A 23,063-nucleotide genomic window follows, 5' to 3' on the forward strand; every position below is an offset into this window, starting at 1 on the left:
AGCTATGCATTCCATGCACAGGATTTGTCTTTGACATGTCACTGATTCTAATGATGCCAGGGGGTTGCCGTGGTGTGGATGGAGGTCTGGAGGAGGAAAGTGGTCTCCTGGGTTATTTCCAGGGCTAGGAGTAAAACCCCACTCCCAGTCCAAGTTTCTTTCCAGTACATGAGGATTGAAATCCTGACCCGTAGACATAGAAAAGTTTTAATTCATTTTATTTCTGGGATTTTCTCATAGCCCAGTGGTCCAATGCAAGGGGCCTGAGTTCCATCCCTGGCCAAGGAACTAGATCTCACATGCCTCAACTAAGACCTGGTGCAGCCTAATTAATTAATTAAATTAATTAAAAGACATTGGTAGAGATACCCTCCATATTCCAAAGCAAGCTATGAAGCCAAGTATCATCCAATGTAATGAAGAAATCAAGAAGCTATGATCAATGAGTGCAGAAAGAACCAGAAAAATCCCTGAAGTTAAGTGACTCTGAGCCCTTCATCAACCTGAGAGATCCCTGAAGGCAAGGCTGTGTCTCACCTCAGACTGGGGCTCCCTGAAGGCAGGGTTGGGGCTCCCCTAGACTGGGGCTCCCCTGATAGAGGGGCTCCCTGATGGCTTCCTTCTGCTTGAGATACCCTCTTGGGTAGGTCTCCTCGTTTATATAAGTTGCCTAAAGGCAGAACTCTTTCTCCACTTGAGAGTGAAACTGTTTCTTCTGCAAATTACAAAACTGCTCTGAACTTCAACTTCCTCTTCTATATATTGAGACAATAATGGATAAGTTGCCGGATTTTTATGAATGACTGTGATTTTAAAGCACATCTGAAACCCTTGGCACTTCTCCCTTCAAGACTTTCACGTCCCCCTCTTGACTGAGGACTGATCTCAGTGACCTGCTTCTAGTGGAAAGAATGTTGTAGAAGTGAAGCTGCTTGACTCCCAAGGCTGGGTCATAAAAAGCAACAGGACTTCCACCAAACTCTCTCTGTGTGTCTGTCTGCTGTAAGGAAGCCACGTGTGGGCATTTTCTCCTCTCCCAGCTGAGGTCAGGTGACAGCCAGCATCCACTGTCTGCTGAACGAGATGCCTTTACCCCATCTGACCAGCAGTCATCGGGGACAAACCCTGAGTGAGAATGACTCAGCTGAGCCTGGTCAACCCCTAGATTCATGAGAAAAATAAGTAACTGGTATTATTTTATGTCACAGTTCCAAGGTATTTGTAGGCAGCAACAGAAAACCAGAACAGTATTACATGAAACAGCTCCTTATCTCATGCCTGGTACCATGCCTGACACATGGTTAGTTATCCGTAAAACATAGCTGTCCTGTGTTTTACGCCAAGTTCAGGGCTGTGCACAGCGGGTTGGGGATGCATACTCTCTCAGGGATCCCCGATTGTCTTAAAGATGCTGTGGGAGAAGATGGAGCAGGCAGGCTCGAGAAGCCTGGAGAGTAAACCTGGGAAGGATATCAAAGAAAAGAAAATCAAACAAAAGCTCACTTTGGCGGAGAATCTGCAAGGGTGGTGCTAGGCATCCTACAATGTCACCCTCACCACCAAGCTCGAAGATAGGTTTCACCCCATTTTGCAGGTGAGAAAACTGAGGCTCAGAGAGGTGCTTTGGTGTCTCGCCCACAGTCTCAGAGCCAATCAGGGAGGGTGCTGAGCGGTGAGCCGTGGGCCTGTGCCCTCCCTCTGCCACACCTCATTGTTCATCCATCCTGTGATGCTTCCCTCTTGCTCTCGGCCAATCAATAAACAAGTAATTACCTCAAGCCCCCATGGTAATTATCAGCTCTGGGGTGCCAGGAAGTGCTTCCTGACACCTGCATCCGTCTCCACTGCTGCAGTTTCCTTATTTTTTTTGAAGACCGGGAAGGTCAGCTCATTTTCTTTCCTGTAAGAAATCTCCAGAGACCTAATCATTCTGGCTGGACTCCATGCTGCTCCCTTTGCCTTTGGTCCTCTGGGTCCCAACTTCTCTGATAGGAGAACAGGCCCCCTCTGACCTCCCCTTAAAAGGGCTGGCAGCTTTCTCTCCTGGGGCCCACTGAAACAGAGCAGGAACATTTCAATCAGGGAAAGATTGGTCCCCAGGATCACAGGCTGGTTCTGTCCGGGAAGGAAGAGGAATCATCTCAGTTATTACAATGGCTTGTGGCCTCCAGGGATATAGGGTAAATCTGTAGAATTAATTACTGTTTATCTATGGTAGATCCCCAGGGTGATAACAAAGAAAAGTTTGCAAAACACTGATCTGGATCCCTTACCCCATAAGGTGTAAAGGCCATTAGTTCTTGGGTAAAGGAGGAAGACATCAGGAGCCTGGGGGTCTCCTGGAGTGGAGTGAGGGTCCCATGCCTCCAATCCCCTGATCCCACCCTGGTCTCTGGGGAGGGACCAGGTGGCCACTCAAAAGCCAGCTAGAGGCAGAGACTCAAGCGGTTTCCTTCTTCAGAACTCCAGCCCCCAGCACTTGCTTCTTGTGCCAGAGCGTACAAAGCAATGTTTTATTTAGAAAATCGATACTGATTGATTATTTATTCTGCTGGAAATAAATAGATCTAGTCACCAGGGTCAGAGATTAACCAAAGCTCTGGGAGATTGCTGGGAGGTGGGACATCTGTGTTTTAGACTCTCCGCCTCTCACACGGTTCCACCCCACCTTCGGCACCGTGGCCGGCGTGGGTCAGGGGATGACGGGTCCTCCTAGACTGGAGAGAAGGCTGCCACTCAACTCTCAACCACAGCCTGCACCCCAATAGGCAGAGACGACAGGAGGGGACCTCTCCTGGCCTCTGCACGTGGAGTTAGTGTGCTGTGTAAGGGCCGAGTGTGTGCCACGAGCCAGCCTTCCCTGTGTTGTGTTTGTGAGTCTGTGCGTGTGGCACGTGCTGCATCAGATGGCACGGGCTGGTCTCTGCGTGCATTGTCTCACGTGTGTCACGTGACTGTCTGTGTGAGCTCCTGCTCTGGTCACTACGCCAGTCTGACTGTGGCAAAGTACCAAGCGAGGCACTCTGCATGCCAGGCACAGGCCTACCCTATTACCTTACAAGAGTGAGACTTAGGTTTTATGGGAGCAAATTATCTCATTTTTAAAGGTGTTTAAAAATGCTTACACACTTAACTTCTTCAAACTAAAATTTAGGGCTGTAAGACGGCCCTGCCGTCAGATTGTCTCCATCACGACGGGGGTCAGGGTGCGTGGAGTTGGGAACAGATACAACTTGAAGTCGAGGTATCAGTAAAGCGGGCAGAGAAGATGGAAGCGGGTACGTGGGGCCAGGGAGAGAGCCGAGGGTTGAGCGGGGGACATGGCTGGGGTTGGAAACCCAGCTCTGCCACTGAGCCATCTGGGCAGGTGGCATCATTCCCAGAGTGAGTGAATCATAGCCGCCTGGGAAAGCACAGGAAAAGACACACAGCGAGTGGGGGACAGCGGCTAGTCCACAGCAGGCCTTTGGTGGGAGGGCGCTGGAGAGTAAACGAACAGGCTAGGGTCTCAAAAGCAGGTCCTGCCTTGGTTCTGAGACCTGGCACCTGCCCTTCTCGATCCCCAGGTAAGACGGGTGGCCTGACCATTTCCTGTGCTGCGACTCCGTCCAGGCATCTGGCCTGAGCCCCGGCCCCACTTCGGAGCCACAATCCCAGCACAGACAGCTGTGTGAGGCATTGCACATGTCGTGCATTTGAGGTTCTCACAACAGTTCCAGGAGGCATCTCTCTGAGCCCTGCTTTCCTCTTCTACGAAGTAGGTTGCGCTAGGAAACCTGCTTATGTGATGTGTAAATAACTCTGAGGGCAACACCTGGCTCGTGGTAGGCACCAAATCAATGTCACCTATTAATGTCATTCCCATTTCACTGGTAACAAAATTTAGGCATGGAGAGAGCGAGTAACTTGCCATGGGTGCACGTGTAGTAGGTGGCAGCCCCAGGATTTGACCCTGGCCCTCTGGCTCCAGGAACTTTCCTGGTGGCTCAGACGGTAAAGAATCTGCCTGCAATGCAGAAGACTGGGTTCGATCCCTGCGTCAGGAAGATCCCCTGGAGAAGGGAATGGCAACCCACTCCAGTATTCTTGCCTGGAGAATCCCATGGACAGAGGAGCCTGGCATGCTATAGTCCATGGGGTCGCAAAGAGTTGGGCACGACTGAATGACTAACACTTTCACTTTCTCCAGCTCCAGAGCCTGCAGCGTCCCTCCAACTTGCCTTGCCTTGTTCTTGTCAGTAACTGACCCAAAGGCCAGAACTCGACTGTTTTACTCCGACCAATGGGTTGCGCCTTCTCCCTGCTGAGCTGGCAGTCAGACCCCTGATACTGAACCATGAGCGTGCCTGCTCACCTATATTCCCCAGCCGCTTACATATCCTGGTCCCCCACATGGTTCTCGTCCTGTCTATTGACCTCATCATCTCTCCTAGAGGAATCCCTGCTGCCTGGCATATTCCTATCATGGGGACACCAAGTCAGAAGCTGCTGAGATGGCTATGTCTTCTTCGTTGTCCCCCAAACTGCTGTGGCCTGGGAAGGCAAGGGTGACAACCAAAGTGCAGAGAACTGAGCCTCCCTCCAATTCAGCGGTTACTCAAGACCTGACCTTTGCTTATCACTTGCCAGCACTGGTTCTTCTGTCTTGTCTGTTCAATTGTTTCATTCCTTTTGCTTCTATTTGTTATTCTTTGGCTTCCATTGTGCTGGTTCTTCAAACTTGCTGAGGAGGAGTTTTATTATTGTGGGGAAGATGACCAAACACCGTCCTCCAGGTTTTCTTTTGGCTTTGTCCTTTGTTTAAGTACCAAGGACCATCCTCTTAGATCCTTGCCCAGAAATGCAGACAGGGTGCACCGTCTGTTTCAAGCTTCAGAACTTTTGGCTTTTCTTCATGGCTTGATGGTGTGCTTTTCCATGTGCACTGAGGGGTTGGGGTGCAGGCCATGTCTCTGCTCCCAGCCACAGCATCCCAGCTCTCAGACCCCCCTGACCTGGGATGCACACCTGTGCCCAGCACACATACAGGGTGTACATACACATATCCACGCATGCTGGATTTTCAGCCAATGAATGCTTATTGAATGATCTAGGCAGTTTTCTAGGTGCCAGGATGTGCTTGTCAAAAAGGCAGCACTTTTTGGACACTGCTCCCATGGATATTATACATACGTACACACACACATACAGGAGTGTGGGGACACCTACATGTACATATGCATATACATACCACACAGACAGAGACACACACACACAAAGCCACTCACACATATAGCCACCCCCCTTCACCGTATATCCTTCTCTTGGGATAAAGTTTCTGGATACTTTGATCATGGTCTGATATTGTTAGTGTGGATGCCCCTGCCCCTGGGCAAAGTGTCTCCTGTGATGTAAACCATCGAGGTTCTCAACTAGTGGGTCTCTGTGGCATCACCTCACTTGTTCCATTTAACCTGCTTGCAGAAGTGTCTGGGTGCACACCTGACCCAACCATTCCTCTCCTGGGCATGTACCTGGAATCTCTCTCATGTGTCACAAGAAGATATGAACTCAGATGCTCATTAAGCTTTGTTTGCAATAGCAACAATTGGAGAAAACCAAAATGGCCATCTACATGATAGAGAAATGATTGGATCAGAGCTGCTGATTCAGCACAGATAAACCTCAAACACGTAACATTTTGTAAAGAAAAAGCACATACAATTAATAATGAGCATGCGTGCGTGCTAAGTCACTTCAGTCGTGTCTGACTCTGTGCAACCCTATGGACTGTAGCCCACCAGGCTCCTCTGTCCATGGGATTTTCCAGGCAAGAATACTGGAGTGGGTTGCTCTATAATATTATTTGTACAAAGCTGAAAAACATATAAACCAGTGCTATGTGTTGTTTATGGATACATATATTGTGGTAAGAGCACACAAGCCCATACAGGATGGGCATGACAGACACACGCCAGATCGGGGGTGTGGGAGCCCTGGGCACAGGAACACGGATCAATACTGGGCCGAGTTTAAAAAGAGCTTCAATTGAAACTGTCATGTTTATTTCATAAAGCGGTTGCTGGATACATGATGTTCATTGTGTTATTCATTATATATTTTATGTCTAAAATATCTTATTTTAGAAGATATAATATCAAAAGAGAAACCTAAAATGTGTGTTTATCTAGAATTCCTCTGGGGCCAGAGTTAGAATTATATTAGAGCCTTTATTTCTTCATTTGATTTGCCTTCAAGTTACATGTAAAGCTTTTTTCAGATAAGAATCTTCCATTTAAAGAAAATGACTGGAGTTTCTTGTGAAAGATGGCAATGATTGTCTGCAAGGCGGCTGGATGATTTTTACTCCCGTTTGGTTTTTCGTTTGCTTTATGTTGCTCACCCGGCACTGACGGCAACCGCGGCCCCCGTTTTCTCGTCCTGTTGAAGTGTGTGGGATGGGTGGAGTATGAGGCTGAGTGATGTGGGAGAAAACTTGCCTTGTGGTTTCTTGGCTGGTGAGGAGGGTGGAGTCAGCCCTCTTGGAAACCAAAGCTACGAAGATCTTTTCCAAGTCCGAGAGCCCTTCTCCATCATATAGAGTTACAAAAGCCTGCAACGTGATCTGGGTCCCAACAGGCACCACTGTGTGAGTCCCTCTTCCCCATGCCCCTCCTTCATCAAAGCTAACCAGTTCAGCATCCTGCTCCATCAGTGTCCTGCTTGTTGCCAGGTAACCTGGTAACTGACCCTAGGTCTCACGATGATTCCTTCCAAAGACCCAATGTGGCCTCAAAGGAAGTGCAGCAGCCAGACCCAAAGGTGTCACCTCCCTTCCTCTTCCAAGGTGATCCCTTAGGTTGAAGATTATATTTACCTGTCTGCTGGGCGAACCCGGACAGGATGGGTGAAAGCCAGGGCTGGTGAAGGAGAAACACATAAAAATGGGGACCCCCATCAGAACAAAGTCCATTCTGCTCTGCCCCGGGCCCAGTGGTTCGCCGGCACCATTTCATCCCACCGCCAACAGCAGTAATCTATCTCGAGCAGCCGCCCGTGTTTGTGTTATCAGCGAGAATCAAATCTGGCAAAATGGCAGGAAAAGTGCTTGCATGGGGCTTTTCAGCAAAACTCATTAACGTGGGGAATTGGACTTGAAAATGAGCCACTTTGCTCATTCCTCAACTCAGAACATTTTCTCCCTTCCCTCACACACTGGGCCCTTCCAGAGGGTAGCCCAGACCTGGGATGCCCACAGATGTCAGGGAGAGGGGCCCTGGCACGAGTCACTAAGAGCTGGCATCTCCGTCAAATCCTACTTACTCCTATGATGGAGGGGTTTTGAGTTCCATCTTCCAAATGGGACACCTGAGGCGTGTACCAGTTAAGCACACTTCCCCAGGTAGCACAGCCAGCCAAGGGCAGAGCTGAAATAAAGCCTCCAGTGCCTCTGGCTACCAAACACAACCTACTACTCCATGCTCCCTTAAGGAATGTCCAACCTGATCCTCTAGGATCTCACCCCATGGAGCCCTAAGCTTCCTCCCACTGTCCAAGGATCCAAGCAAGGCAGCTGCAGACTCAGATCCATGGCAAGGTCTGCCCCCAAAAGCACAGAGGGGTTTCCCTGGATGGCTAGTGCCGCCCAGAGCCCCTAGCGCTCAGCCTGGATGCCTCAGTGGGTGGATATAGCCAGTCCCCTCCCTTTTGGTGACTGCTGCCTGCTCCTCCATGGGGATTTGTAGTTCTGCTGGAGATCACCTTATCCAAAGCCTCAGTGGCATCAGAGTACTAAAAGTAGCTGCAATTTCCCTAACCGCTTCTAAGCACCTTTCATTCTCGCAACAAATCTAGGTGACATCACCTACCTCTTGAGTATATGAAGCTCAGAGAAGTGAAGTGAAATGTCCAGGGTCTCACAGACAACGTAGATCAGGAGTTGAAAACCCACCTCTATCAGTCCCGGGACCCATGATGAGTCTCCTGCCTTCTATTCCTACGGTGGTGGGAATAGGCTTTGGGGGAGCTGCCCACTTCCCAGGGAGTCAGCTCATTGTCTGTGCATCCTTTATAAGGCAGCCTCCCAGGTATAAAATGCCATTCCTTCCACATACCCCAACATCACACACTCGAGGGCCCTGCAGGGGAGGTTTCTTAAAGTCCCATCTGTTATTATCTCCATTTGGAAGGAAAGAAAAGAAAGCAAGTGTCAATCTGCGTATGGGGGAGTTTTCTATAGGATATTATTGGAATTTCATCTCCCTGGAAAAAGTCATATGATGGTATTTCAGGTTAGATAGTGAATATATTTTGACTTGACATATGCGGTGAGTCACAGTTAATTGTGTGTTGGTCATTGAGACCTGACCTGAAGAACGCTTTTGTTCCTCAGGTGTCCCCAGGGTGGCCGTTCTGAGCGTGGGAATATAGTTGCCTTGGTGTTGGTTGAATTCCCTGCCTCATGGGGTTTCAGTTCAGTTCAGTCGCTCAGTCATGTCCTACTCTTTGCAACCCCATGAATCACAGCGCGCCAGGCCTCCCTGTCCATCACCAACTCCTGGAGTTCACCCAAACCCACGTCCATCGAGTTGGTGATGCCATCCAGCCATCTCATCCTCTGTAGTCCCCTTCTCCTCCTGCCCCCAATCCCTCCCAGCATTAGAGGGAGGTTTAGGAAGAAATAAAGCAGTGAGAGTTGTTTTGGGTAAATCTCTCAGGCAGCAAGTAATCAAATATCTGGCCAAGGGTTTCAGCTGTAGGGGTCTATTCAGGTCACATAACCAGAGGCCCACAGGAGATAATTCCAGGTTTGGGGCAGTGCAGAGACGTCACCAGAGCCCAGCATTTTTTTTTTTTTTGCCTGTCCACTCTGCCTGGGGCCACGCTGTCCCTTAAAGTTGTAAGATGGCTGCCCAGCTCCCAAGCAGCTGAGGGGACGGGCATCCCTCCCTGTGGGTTGTGGGGAGGGGAGTATTTCCCAGGCCACGCCCCCTCCAGGCTTCTTTGTCATCTCATTGGCCAGAGCAGGATTACATAACCAGTCCTAAATCACTGGCGAGAGGGAATGGGATTCTCAGGACTGAGTTAGACTAAACAGGTTTTATCTCCTGGGGCTTGGGACTTGTTGTTTAGTCGCTAAGTCCTGTCTGAGTCTTTTGTGACTCCCTGGACTGCAACCAACCAGGCTCCTCTGTCCATGGGGTTTCCCAGGCAAGAATACTGGGGTGAGTTGCCATACCCCCATCCAAAATACGGAGAAGGCAATGGCACCCCACGATGGAGGAGCCTGGTGGGCTGCAGTCCATGGGGTCGCTAGGAGTCGGACGCGACTGAGCGACTTCACTTTCACTTTTCACTTTCATGCAATGGAGAAGGAAATGGCAACCCACTCCAGTGTTCTTGCCTGGAGAATCCCAGGGACGGGGGAGCCTGCTGGGCTGCCGTCTATGGGGTCGCACAGAGTCGGACACGACTGAAGCGACTTAGCAGTAGCAGCAGCAGCATCCAAAATAGGTGTGTCAGAAGGGAGAAGGAAGGTCACCACCAGCAGCACCAGGGTGAGGCCCGAGATGTCAGTGTCCACTTCTGCAGCAAGGAGATCAAACCAGTCAGTCCTAAAGGAAATCAGTCCTGGCTATTCATGGGAAGGACTGATGCTGAAGCTGAAGCTCCAATACTTTGGCCACCTGATGAGAAGACCTGACTCACTGGAAAAGACCCTGATGCTGGGAAAGATTGAGGGCAGGAGAAGGGGTGACAGAGGATGAGATGGTTGGATGGCATCATTGACTCGATGGACATGTGTCTGAGCAAGCTCTGGGAGTTGGTGATGGACAGGGAAACCTGGCGTGCTGCAGTCCATGGAGTCTCAAAGAGTCCCACAGGACTGAGCTACAGAACTGAACTGAACTTTTACAGTAACCAATAGAGAGCTGGTCTTAAATGACAGTGCTGGGCGTGGGGCTGGGGAGCACAGGTGGGGGTGGAAGAGAGCTGGTCACAGCAGGGGCTGATGTCTTTAACACGTACAGCCACTGCAGGAGGCAGGAACCAGGCTATACAAGAAGCCAAAGCCTAAAGAATTTAAGTCTCTGGCTCAAGGCCTGGACTTGGAGTCAGGTAGAAATCAAATTCAAGTTCTCTGAGTCCAATAATAACTATAAAAATAATAGCAAGTCATACTTACATACTATTCACTATATGCCAGACGCTGTTCTATTATCTCATTATATTCCCTCAGCAAACTTAGGAGGTAGGTTGCTATTATTAGCCCCATTTTACAGTCGAGGAAACTGAAGCACAGAGAGATTAAGTGGACTGCCCAGGGTTGCAGAGCTTGTTGGTTCTGTAGCCAGGACTCAAACGTAGGCCATCTAATGTCAGAGATTGAGTGCTTAACTGCCATGATCCCTTCCAAGCCTGGAATCCCTGTTTCTCCAACTCACAGGGGGTCCAATTCTTTATTACCAGCCTCTTAATCACTAACGCCAAGAACAAAGGTGCCCTTCTCCCTAGGCTACTGTGTGTGGCTAGTTATTCACAAGTCAGTCCACTCCCACTCCGATCTTTGATGAGTGATGTATTCTATGAAAGACGTGACCAGAGATATGGTCAATTTGACCCAGGTTAGTGTGCCATGCTACTAAGAAATCCTTTCCTGAAGCGCCAGTCATGCCTCAGCTCAGACTGAGGGGCCTCAGGCCCACCATCATCATTGTTAGAAACGTTTAGGAAATCCCCATCATCTTTGGTTTGGCCCCAGGGGAACCCCACAGCCCCACCCTTGACCTCAGCCAGAAGGGCGTCCAGAGTGCTTTGGCCTCATCCCAGTGGCTTGACTACTGATCTCTGCTCACTAAGCCCTGGGAATGGAGTGTGTTGACACTGTGCGCAGTCTGTCTGCAGGGCAGGGGTCTGCTTCTCCCCCTGGGAGTCCAGGGGGTGACAGAGACACTGAGGGGTGTCTGATCATAGCAGGGTCTGATGTCACTGACACATTTTTGCCACTCTGTTCAGATGACGCTCTGAGGTCCAATCCTATTCCCTGAGATAGGAGACGTAGGGACCCTGCAGAGAAGGTCCAGGGAGGGAAGGTGGCGGGACACCAGGTGAGACCTCCCTTCTGCCTTTGCCCAGACCCTGGACCCGGTCTCAGTCAGCCCTCCCAGCAAGCCCTGTGTGCCTTCCCTTGTTCTGGAGCACACAGCCCTCAGCTCAGGGGATGAACACAACGCAGGAAATCCGAGCCAGCCTCCACTCTTCAAGGTCAGCCTGAAAGGCGAGCTGAGTGAGCGCGGGAGGATGAAGGGGGTCTCTCCCAGCCCCCAAGGCCCTCCATCTTCTCCCTGAGCAGCCTGGTTTGGGCTGACGCCTGCCCTCTCCAGCCTTACAGCTTGTTAAGAATGGGCTGCTTGAAGGACACTTGACCTGTCCATAAATAATCACAGTGTGGAACACACAAGGTGGGAGTCTCGCCTTTCGAGTGGTTGGAGGGGGCTGGGTGCTGGCTGGGCTTCTCCTCCGAGGGCCCATTGTCCTGGCTTCCTTTCCTCCGAGGAGCTGCTTTTAGCTGGGCCTCAGTGGTGTCAGCATCTCCTCCCACCCCTGGGTAATTTTTTCTCCTGGAGGGGCGGAAGCAAACAAACCGCAGAGCTGTTGCTGCCCAATGAGAGCCGAGGTCCAGGCGGAGTGGGGAAGCAGCCGCTTTAGAGGGTTTTTCTGCAGACGCAGAGATGGCCGCCCAGGAATCGATCCTTTCTGAAGATGAATCATGGCAAGATGCACAAAGAAAACCCCTTCGGTCTTAACAGGCAGATAATGTTCCTGACAGGCCCTCCGCTCCAAGTCAATTTGTTGTGATTGGTGGGAGGGCGGGGTTGCGGGGGGCGCGTAGAGGGAGGCGAGGAGGGAGACAGGTGGAGTGGGGAGAGAAGAAGAGAATCGTGTAGTATTTGATGGCTAGGCAGATTAAGTTTGGATTTATCTTTTCCTTTAGAGTTAGCAATGCTTGCCTATATCCGTTCAGGTAATTAAGAGGTAACCTGGGGGAATTCATAGCGTGCTCTGCACATCTTCAATGCACCACAAGATCAGACTTTTTCTAATCATGATCTTAGGGAATCTTAGCACTCGGTTCATCAGAGTTGGGCAGAAACACTGGATGGTTCTCCAAGTTCTGCTCTTTCCATTGTGTAGATGGAACAACAGAGGCAGGGAGAGGAGTGATAGACCAAGGGTACCCAGGTAGACACAGCCCCCCAGGTGCCTTCTGCTTCTGCCTGCACTGGGGACCTGATGGAAGTACCCATGTCTCCAGGGGTGGATGGTCCCCATGCCCAGATGCAGAGATGGATTGTCTGCTTTGCCCAGTCAGCATCTTTCTCTCTGATTCTGCCTCTCATTGACCAACACTACAGCTTCTTAATCTCTGGTCTCTACCAGCTTTTGTAGGACCGTCAGGAGAGTGGACCCAGTGGTAAAACAAAAATATCCATCTTTGATGTTTCCACCAACTGTCTCCTCCTTGGTACTTCTGGAAAATGCATCATCAGATATGGGCTACCCATGGAGGCCAACTTGTGAGGCGTGTCCCCCAGAGACCCAAGAAGGTAGAGTGACCATTGCTGAAAACTCATTCCAGGAAGCAGGTGGCTCCGACAGCAGCAGTTCTCCATGAAGGGGGAGCAATTTGGTAATATCTGGAGACCTTTTTGGTTGTCCCCTGCGGGGGTTCTACTGGCATCTAGTGGGAAGGGGCAAAGGATGAGACTAAACATTCTATAATACAGGGTCAGCCCCCCAGTAAGAAGATCATCCTGCCCAAAATGTCAGTAGCATTGAGGTTGAGAAAACTTCCCATAGAGAGAGTGACCTTGTTCACCTTCCATCTACACAACTTAAGTGTGGAAATGTTCATTGTTTTGCCTGCGTAGACATAGGTTGTGCTCTCACCAAGTCAGAGGGTGGAGTCCCTGGGGGTGAGGTGAGAGGCATCTGGACCGGCTGGATCATGCAGCTGATTGTGGAGAGGGATCATGTCTGGTTGGATGTCCTCTCCCTCCCTCTCTGCTCATCTGACCGGATGACATTTCCAAAGAGAGGACTAATCTTTCAAGGGCACGGAAGGTGCTGACGTGCCTGCCAGAACCTCACACTTGCTCTCCAAGGTGATTTGTAGGAAACATGTCCACAATATTGGTGGCTCTCAGTAAGGACTCTCCCTTTCTACTGGAGCTGGGGAAGGAGGCGAGAAAGCAACCTAGACCTGCTGTCCTCTTACCTCCTTCCTTGCCACCCTTACCTTTCAGTCTCACCCTTTTTCCTCCCCTTTATCCATCTTCTGTTCCAACACCTTCTGGCCTAGGCCCTTGCCAAGTGTCCTCTGGTTTTTTGATGCCTCTATCCTGCCCCAGGCTGAATATTGTACAGACCAAAGCAAAGATGTCATCCTTTCTCCTTGGAACCTAGACACCATATAGACAGTTACCACCAGCCTGACTCCCAGCACGTTGGTGTATTGTGTCAAGGTGCTAAGATCCTACTGACATTGGCTAATGGCCCTGGGTTCTGAGCATAGGCCCAGGGTGGCTACACGGTGCTGACCCTTCTCCTGGCCACTCCACCTGTTGACAAAGAAACGGACCCAAGGAACTGCTTAAGGACTCTGGTAGAACGGCAGCTATAAATGTGAGATGTGTGGATCAACGTTTGTGCTATTTACTGGCATTTGTGTGACTCAGGCACTGAGAACACGAGCATTTGTCTCATGGGGTGCCAAAGGGCCAGCTGGAGGGGACATTTTCCTTCCATCTTTGTGTATTACCAAGCCCTCTTCCCCCAAAAGTAAGCTTGGGTGGAGAAGCTGGAAGAATTGGGGTTCACATAGCTGCCAGCCTAGACACTCAGTCTTGCTCATGGTTCATTCTGATCTGGGCAATGATTCCATGGAGGAAGTAAAGAATATCCAGGAAAGGAAATGGGAAGGGGATACTTCCAGGAGTCCTTTTACACAATCCAGGCAGTAATGAGTCTCTTCTAATCCAGTAATGGATATTCAAGTGAGAGAACCCAGGGGCAGGAACAGAAGAATCCCCCTTGTCCCTTCCTCTCCTGTCTCTCCCACCCCATCCTTCCTTCCTCCCTATGACGTGTACCACTCTTTCTTCTTCACCTGTCTTCTCCCAAGTTCCACTTTTGGAGCTTCAGTTGTGTGTGTGTGTGAAAGCAAAGGGTCCCCTGGAAGAGAAACTGGCTTTCTCCCCAAAACATGCCTGTGAGTGCAAAGTTCACCATATCCATGAGGGCTGTGAGGGAGATAACGGCATTAAATTAAATGGAGTACAGTGTTGCTAAATTATAGCATGTAGATAATTGCAGCCATGAAATTAAAACACGTTTACTCCTTGGAAGGAAAGTTATGACCAACCTAGATAACATATTCAAAAGCAGAGACATTACTTCACCAACAAAGGTCTGTCTAGTCAAGGCTATGGTTTTTCCAGTGGTCATGTATGGATGTGAGAGTTGGACTGTGAAGAAAGCTGAGTGCCGAAGAATTGATGCTTTTGAACTGTGGTGTTGGAGAGGACCCTTGAGAGTCCCTTGGATTGCAAGGAGATCCAACCAGTCCATTCTGAAGGACATCAGCCTTGGGATTTCTTTGGAAGGAATGATGCTAAAGCTGAAACTCCAGTACTTTGGCCACCTCATGTGAAGAGTTGACTCATTGGAAAAGACTCTGATGCTGGGAGGGATTGGGGGCAGGAGGAGAAGGGGACACCAGAGGATGAGATGGCTGGATGGCATCACCAACTCAATGGATGTGAGTCTGAGTGAACTCCGGGAGTTGGTGATGGACAGGGAGGCCTGGCATGCTGCGATTCATGGGGTCACAAAGAGTCGGACACAACTGAGCGACTGAACTGAACTGAACTAATGCCATATTGGCTAACAAAATACCTTCGTGTATAATCACCAAAACATTCTGTCAAGTATCCTTGTTAGCCTTGAATTACACATAAGAAAACTGAGGATCAGGTAAGATAAGTCACTTGCCTGAAGGTCCAGCACTGGTGATAGACGTTTCTTTTCTGACTGCAAAGCATAATCTGTTTCTGCTACACACAGAGTGGGCAAGACCAGAGAATGAGGCTTGTCTGAACATTTGGGACCAGAAAGTTACTGCAAGTGAGGCAGGAATGTAGCTCTGGGGTTCCCAAGAGACCAGACCAATAGCTTGAGAAGATGGGGAGGGATGGGGACAGATAAAGAGGGTTGGGAAGCAGGAGTTAGCCATGGGGAGGTAGGCGTGAGGAGTGCAGGGGCTTCAGGAGCAAAGGTTTGCCGGCCCAAGGGGGCTGCTGGGCAGGAGCATCATGGATGGACAAGGGCCAGAGAGATGCTTTCCTACGCCCTCCTTGGGCCTCTCTCTCCCTCTGTCTCTGCCTCCATTTCTTGGCATTTATGCCACCCAGAGCCTTTTCTGATGACCTCCCACTCCCAATACACACACTTTAGGAGGTTTTCTAGGGAGCTAGGAAGCTGCCAAGGAACCTGAAAACACCTGGTCAAAGGCTCTGGCCCCAGAGTTCACTCTTGTTCCCATCGCTCACCTCACATCCTCTGGACACCAGCCCCACTGTGATGTGACCACTGAAGACCTCATTGGGAAGGAGTGCAGAATTCTATGGGTCATCTGGTCAACCCTTAGGACCCAGTAGAGGAAACTGAGACCCAGCAAGGGGATGTGGTTTGCCCAAAGGGTTGGGGAGAGGTGGTGGCGTACTGGTCTCTTGACCCAGGCCAGACTCTCCCCCTCTGCAAATGCAGGGCCAGGAGGCCACTGCTACTGCCAAGACGCATCCAGCAGGCCTGCAGCCTGAGACACGGCTTTCCTCTTCCAGAGTCAGTCCCCGGCACTCAGTCTCCAGGGGCTCGCCTTCCCTCCCTGGTTTACCGTTTAGTGTTGTTAAAGCACATGTCAGTTCAGTGCTTTCGCTACAGTAAATATCTAATCATCGTTTCAGACTCTATTACTTGCCTCACAAAGTCGTGCCTGGGAATGGTGCTTATTTAGCTTTGCGCTGAGAAAGACTCAGAAGAGGTCTACAAATGACTGTCAGCTTTCAAGTGCTGGTGACGGTGGTCCAGAGAGGAGGGCGGCCCACTGATCAGCACTGGGGACCAATCCTTATTCTCGCTGTGGGGATACTGGTGTTTTTTTTAAACCTGGTTCAGTGAGCCTGTCCTTCACATAAGCTACTGAGATAATGTATGTGTGTACATGTGTGAGAGAGAGGAAATTAAATATTTACAGATTAAAGCAAGCCTTTGAGGATTACTATAAAAATGTATGTGTCATCTGATGCCTTGCCAGTGAGCATGTGTGTGCATAAACATACATGTGTTCAATCATGAGAGTGGGTCCATGGTTTTAATAGTCCCCAAAATGGTCCGCACAAAGGAGAGCCCAGCTGGAATGACGGGTTATAATGATCCCATCAGGTTTACTGTTTACAAATTGCTCTCATATCATTACCTCTGCTGATCCTTACTACCGAGCTATTTTCATGCCCATTTTCCAAACGAGCGGGTCCCAGAGAGCCCAGAGCTTGAACTGAAGTTCAAATACTGCTAAATGTCTGGCTTGAGTTCCTAACTTGATAAAGCATAGAGGCTAAAGACACCAGATTCAGAAACATGAATGGTGGTGGCAGATTTGAATCCGGCTTCTGCACTTACTAGCTGCGAGGTTTTCGGTAGAGAATTATCTTGCTGAATTCATGGTTTTTGCCCTAGGGATTGTCTCCCTGCCTATCTCATACAGAGGTGGTAAAGGATAAATGGTTGATGTGAGAATGATACAGGTAACAAGTTCGAGTGCTCCACGCCATGCCTGGCCCATTGCTGGCACCTGTGGATGTTTGCTTTTGTTATCACCGGCTGATCCCGTTTCCATCACCTTGTTTGCTGATCCAACAATAAGAGAGGCCCTCTCTTCTTGGGTCAACCGTGGTGTCTCTCAATCTCAATCACTGCAACATTTTGCTCACAGGACCCCTTTATACTGTTAAGTATTACTGAGGACTCCAAAGGACTTTCTTGTATGGGAGTTATATCTTTTTTATCTACTGAGAATTTTTTTTAAAAATACTGTTACAAAATAATAACAAACCCATGACAAATTAACATAAATAATACTTTAAGGTAAAATAACTATTTGACCAAACAAATTTTGAATGAGTGGCCTTCTTCCACATATTTTGAAATCTAAAAGTCTGCTTTATTTGAAGACAGCTGGATTCTCTTACCTGTTTCTGCAGTCAATCTGCTGTGATATCACATGTCAGGCAGCCTCTGGAAAACTCCACTGCACATTCATGAGAAAGGAAAAGGGAAAATGGAAGTTAACATTCTAGTATTATTATAAAAATAATTCTGGCCTCTTGGCCCCAGACCATGCTTTGAGAGCCCCTGTATGAAAGGAACATTAAGCTCCCTCCCTGCGTGGGCAGGATGTGATTCTCTTCATCTCTGTGACTATGTCTGAAAAATTAAGATTAACTAAGACAAAGCAACCAATTACTTCCTCAGATTTCTCTCTAGGGACATATGCTCATAGACTTAATATTGATAAAATAAGGTTTGGCTACTTCTAAACTGAGCCATCAATAGTTAGCGGCCTCTTCAATGACATCCACCATTGGTCTTAGGCTGAGAGGCTGTTGATTGATTGACACCACATGTTGCATCACTGAGAATGCACTTTAATGTAAGAAACAGAAAACCAAGATCAAAAATGATTTCGACCATCAGTGAATTTATTATTTAACATAACACGAAGTCCCAAGAGTGAGAAGATACAGCATGGGTTGTTTCAGAGACTCGACAGTAATCATCAACGGCCCACATTCTTTCAATTTCTTTACTCTACAGGCTGATTATATATATATATATACAGCCTTATTTCTCTTGTTCACAAGATGGCTGCAGCAGTTCCCACCATCACATGCAGAAAAAAACTATCATTATCAGATAAATCATTATTTATTTTGGGTCTCTTTGTATTAGTGGGAAACATTTCTCCCAGACAACTTTCCTTTGAATGTTATTGGCCAGAAGGAGGTCACATGCTGTATTAGCTCCTAAAGTGAAAGTGAAGTCGCTCAGTCGTGTCCGACTCTTTGCGACCCCATGGACTGTAGCCTATCAGGGTCCTCTGTCCATGGGATTCTCCAGGCAAGAATACTGGAGCGGGTTGCCATTTCCTTCTCCAGGGGATCTTCCCAACCTAGGGATTGAACCCAGGTCTCCCACATTGCAGGCGGAAGCTCTACCATCTGAGCTGCCAGGGAAGCCCATTAGCTCCTAAGGCTGCTATAACAAAGTACCACAAACAGGGTGATTCAGAACAATAGAAATCTACTCTCTCCTGGTTCCAGAGGCTGAAAGTCAGGAATCAAGGTTTCGGCAGAGCTAAGCTCCCCCTGAAACCTACTGGGGAAGGATTCTTCCTTGCTCTTCCAGCTTCTGGTTGCCCCAGTAGGAGCCTTCTTGGCTTGTGGAGCATCATCCAGTTTCACATGGCGTTCGCCCCACATATCTCTACACTGTCTTCCCCTGTGCATGTTTGTGCCTGCTCTGAGTGCTTCACATACATTCACTTGATTCCCCTCATAACCTCCTTGTGAGGAGCATCTAGTGTTACCACCCATTTTACAGATGAGGAAGCTGAGGAACAGGGAAATTAAGTGACTTGCCTAAGATCATATCATCAGTGGCAGAGGTGGCTTGAACCCAGGCTGTCTTCTCCCAATAGTGAGCAGCTTCTAGAACTTGGAGACTCAGAAGTGATTCCTACCACCTGCCCAGCACCCTGACTGTGTTCCCTTTCCCTTGTTCCAAGCAGTTAGCATCTTTGCTCGCAATATAATCTTCTCTTGTTTGTAAAAAACTGTGGGAAATTCTGAAAGAGATGGGAGTACCAGACCACCTGATCTGCCTCTTGAGAAATTTGTATGCAGGTCGGGAAGCAACAGTTAGAACTGGACATGGAACAACAGACTGGTTCCAAATAGGAAAAGGAGTACATATTGTCACCCTGCTTATTCAACTTATATGCAGAGTACATCATGAGAAATGCTGGGCTGGGTGAAGCACAAGCTGGAATCAAGATTGCCGGGAGAAATATCAATAACCTCAGTTATGCAGATGACATCACCCTTATGGCAGAAAGTGAAGAGGAACTAAAAAGCCTCTTGATGAAAGTGAAAGAGGCGAGTGAAAAAGTTGGCTTAAAGCTCAACATTCAGAAAACGAAGATCATGGCATCTAGTCCCATCATTTCATGGGAAATAGATGGGGAAACAGTGGAAACAGTGTCAGACTTTATTTTTTTGGGCTCCAAAATCACTGCAGATGGTGATTGCAGCCATGAAATTAAAAGATGCTTACTCCTTGGAAGGAAAGTTATGACCAACCTTGACAGCATATTCAAAAGCAGAGACATTACTTTGTCCACAAAGGTCCGTCTAGTCAAGGCTATGATTTTTCCAGTAGTCATGTATGGATGTGAGAGTTGGACTATAAAGAAAGCTGAGCACCGAAGAATGATGCTTTTGAACTGTGGTGTTGGAGAAGACTCTTGAGAGTCCCTTAGACTGCAAGGAGATCCAACCAGTCCATCCTAAAGGAGATCAGTCCTGGGTGTTCATTGGAAGGACTGATGTTGAAGCTGAAACTCCAATACTTTGGCCACCTGATGCAAAGAGCTGACTCATCTGAAAAGACCCTGATGCTGGGAAAGATTGAGGGCAGGAGGAGAAGGGGATGACAGAGGATGAGGTGGTTGGATGGCATCACCGACTCAATGGACATGGGTTTGGGTGGACTCTGGGAGTTGGTGATGGACAGGGAAGCCTGGCATGCTGTGGTTCACGGGGTCACAAAGAGTTGGAGACAACTGAGCGACCGAACTGAACTGAACTGTTATTTACCCATGAATGGCTGTGTTCCCTGAGCCTGCAGGCTCCCTGAGGGCAGACACTTCCTGACTCTTGGGACAAGACTCGTCACATAGGAGCCACTCTGTACACTCTTGTGGAATGAATGAAGAAATGATTGGCATTAGAGGTGCCTTTTTATAAGGGTACTAGTCACAGTGGACTAGGGCCCACCCTAAGACCTCATATGAACTTGATCATCTGCCAAGACTCTATTTCTGGGTATCACATTCACAGGTACTGGGAGTTAAGACTTTAACATATCTTTTGGGGGGTGTAGAAAGTGTTAGTCACTCAGTTGTGTCTGACTCTTTGTGACTCCATGGACTGTGGCCCGCCATGCTCCTCTGTCCTTGGAATTCTCCAGGCAAGAATTACTGGAGTGGGCAGCCATTCCCTTCTCCAGGATATCTTCCCAATCCAGGAATCGGACCTGGGTCTCCTGCATTGCAGTCAGATTCTTTACCCTCTGAGCCACCAGGGAAGCCCTTTAAGGGGGTAAAGAGGGGGACACAGTTCAACTTGTTGCACCTGCTTTTCTTGAGTCACTGGCAAGAGAAATGAAGTCATTGCTGTTGGCTGCCAGTGGTCCTCAACCAGAGTGTAACAGCTTCACTGGGGGGCATTTGGACATGCGGGGAAGAGTTTTTAGAAGTCCTAACATATGGGGGTCCATCTGAGCACACTGTTCCTGGGGGTGGTGGAGAAATGCTATATACATTGTATAATTGAATGCCAATAATGCCCCATTGAGAAACACTGGCGACTGATCCCGGGTATGAGACACCTGCTCTGCACATGTGGCCTCTGAGAGGAGGGCGAACAGAACCAAACCAGAGTTCTGGCAGAGACACAAAGAGGGGAACAGATTTGAGAAGGCCATTAGCAAATCTGCTCGCTGTTGCTCTGACGGCATTGTGTGTGTTATTCCAAGGGCCTCCGATCCATACCCAGAGCAGCAATTATCTTCCTCTCTTCCTCTCGATGCCAGTGAAAGGAATGACTGGAATGGTTTCCTTATTTGTTTGAAATACTGTTCTTCTCTTTCCCTCTAGGCTGATGCCCACCCTACACCCTCAGTTTTAGTGATGCAGATGCTTTAGGAAGATGAAAAGAGGAGAAAAATAAAAGAAATCACTCCCAGCCTCAAAAACACAGATATTGTTACTTTCTCTTTTTTTTAATTTTATTTTTCAGACGTTTTGCTATGTGTGTTTTATTTACCAAACTGGGATCCTTTGTGTATTCAAAACCAGGCATACTGCTGTTTGGAGAGCAATGCCTATTGTTGTAATGATAAAACCAAAGGGATGCAGAAAATTGTATATAAATGTTACCCAGATCTGATTCCCCAGCAACAACCACTGTTATCCCTCTGTTGGATCTGTCCAGTTTCATTTTCCTCCCTAACTATTCTAAAATAAAATATTTTAGGTTAAACTACTATATGTACAGTTTTTGTTTTAACTTTGAGTCACCAGTAACATTTACAAGTTCTACACAAAGATACTATAAAGAGTGACTCGGTGACACATAATATCTGCCACTAGATATTCCTAATTTAAAAAGTATAATGATTCAGAACATTAGTCCTCTGGTTGCTAGAAGCAGTGGGGCCACTTTACCCGGGCAGAGTGGACTGAATGAAAATGCAGGCATCTCTTTTTCTCCCTGTGACCCTGATGGGATTGTGGGGATGACCTTGGGCCTAGGTGGAGTAAGGTGCTTCCTTCTCCAGGGTCTGCTCTGTTATCATGGACCCTTCCAGTCCCCTCCTGTGAGGCCTCCAGGACAGAAGGAACAGATCCAGGAAGATCCTCACCAATGGTCCTCAGAGCCCATCTCATCCATCATCCACCTCCTTGCAGGGCTCACCTGGCTCAGCCCCCAGCAGGTAATAGATCCCACCCATGGTGGGAGAGAAACTGACCTGGGAGGGTTCCTTCTCTGCACTGGACTGCTTCCCTCTCCATAGAGGCAGGAGGGGCAGACAGCTGCTTTCTTTTCCAAGGTCCTCTGCAGCCTTGTCAACTGAGCACTCTTCTCTGCCCCCAGCTGAAGGTAAAGGACCCTCAGCATTGCCCTTGCTGTGGGCCCGGCTCTGCTCCGAAGGCCCCTGACCACACGCCTTCACAACCCTCCTGAGCATGCGCAGACCCAGGTTTTAGAGTCTCCAGACCCCCTGCAGGATTACCCCTCTCATCTATCCCTCAGGACAAGAGAGGGAAAAGCTTAGCTCCAAGGGGGACATCCATGGCCCTGGGGCTCCTTGAATCAAGTCGTGGAGACAAGCCCTGGCCTTGCCACGCCAGCCGGATGTCCGCCTCCCTTGTCTTCCAGCCTCAGTCAACCACTCCTCTCCTCCTGTTCCTTCCACTCTCCCTCCCTGCCCTGGGCTTGCTCCCCCTCCCGCCGCTGACTCTCCTCAGTCCTGCTCATGGACACCCGCCCGGCCCCTCCGCCCCGCCCCAGCCTGCACCCCCTCCATCCCTGAGTGAAGGGAAAGGTTAAGTGGAGACACGCTCCCCCTGTCTGTTGCGATAGAGACACAGCAACTTTCTCCTCTAATCAATCTGTCAGGCATGATTAGGCTGCTCCCAGGCCAGCCAGCCCGACAGTCTGACAGCTTCCAGCGCTGCCGGGACAGATGCACAGCACACAGGCACTCAAGCACAGACGGACACTCGTGCACATGTGCACATGTGTGCACACACATGCACTTGTACACATGCACACACATTTGCAGACATGCACACGATGTGCACACACACATTCATGCACTCAGTTTTCTGAGTCTGGGTCTGGGGCCTCCCTGGGTGACTGGAGACCCTCCTTGGGTGACCAACTCTGCCTCCAATGCCAATCATTTCTTCATTCATTCCACAGGCTTCTACAGAATGGCTCCTATGTGACAAATCCAGTTCCAGGAGCCGGGAAGTGCCTGCCCTCAGGGAGGTTTTTGGTCTGGCAGGGAACACAAAGGATCAGGGGTAAACAATAAACAAAGGAAAAGTATATCATGAACAAAGATGCCACTTGTTTGGAAGAAGGAAAAGGGAACACAGTTGGGGTTAGGGCAGATTG

This window comes from Bubalus bubalis, chromosome 2 (assembly GCF_019923935.1).
Source record: "Bubalus bubalis isolate 160015118507 breed Murrah chromosome 2, NDDB_SH_1, whole genome shotgun sequence".
Taxonomy (NCBI): Eukaryota; Metazoa; Chordata; class Mammalia; order Artiodactyla; family Bovidae; genus Bubalus; species Bubalus bubalis.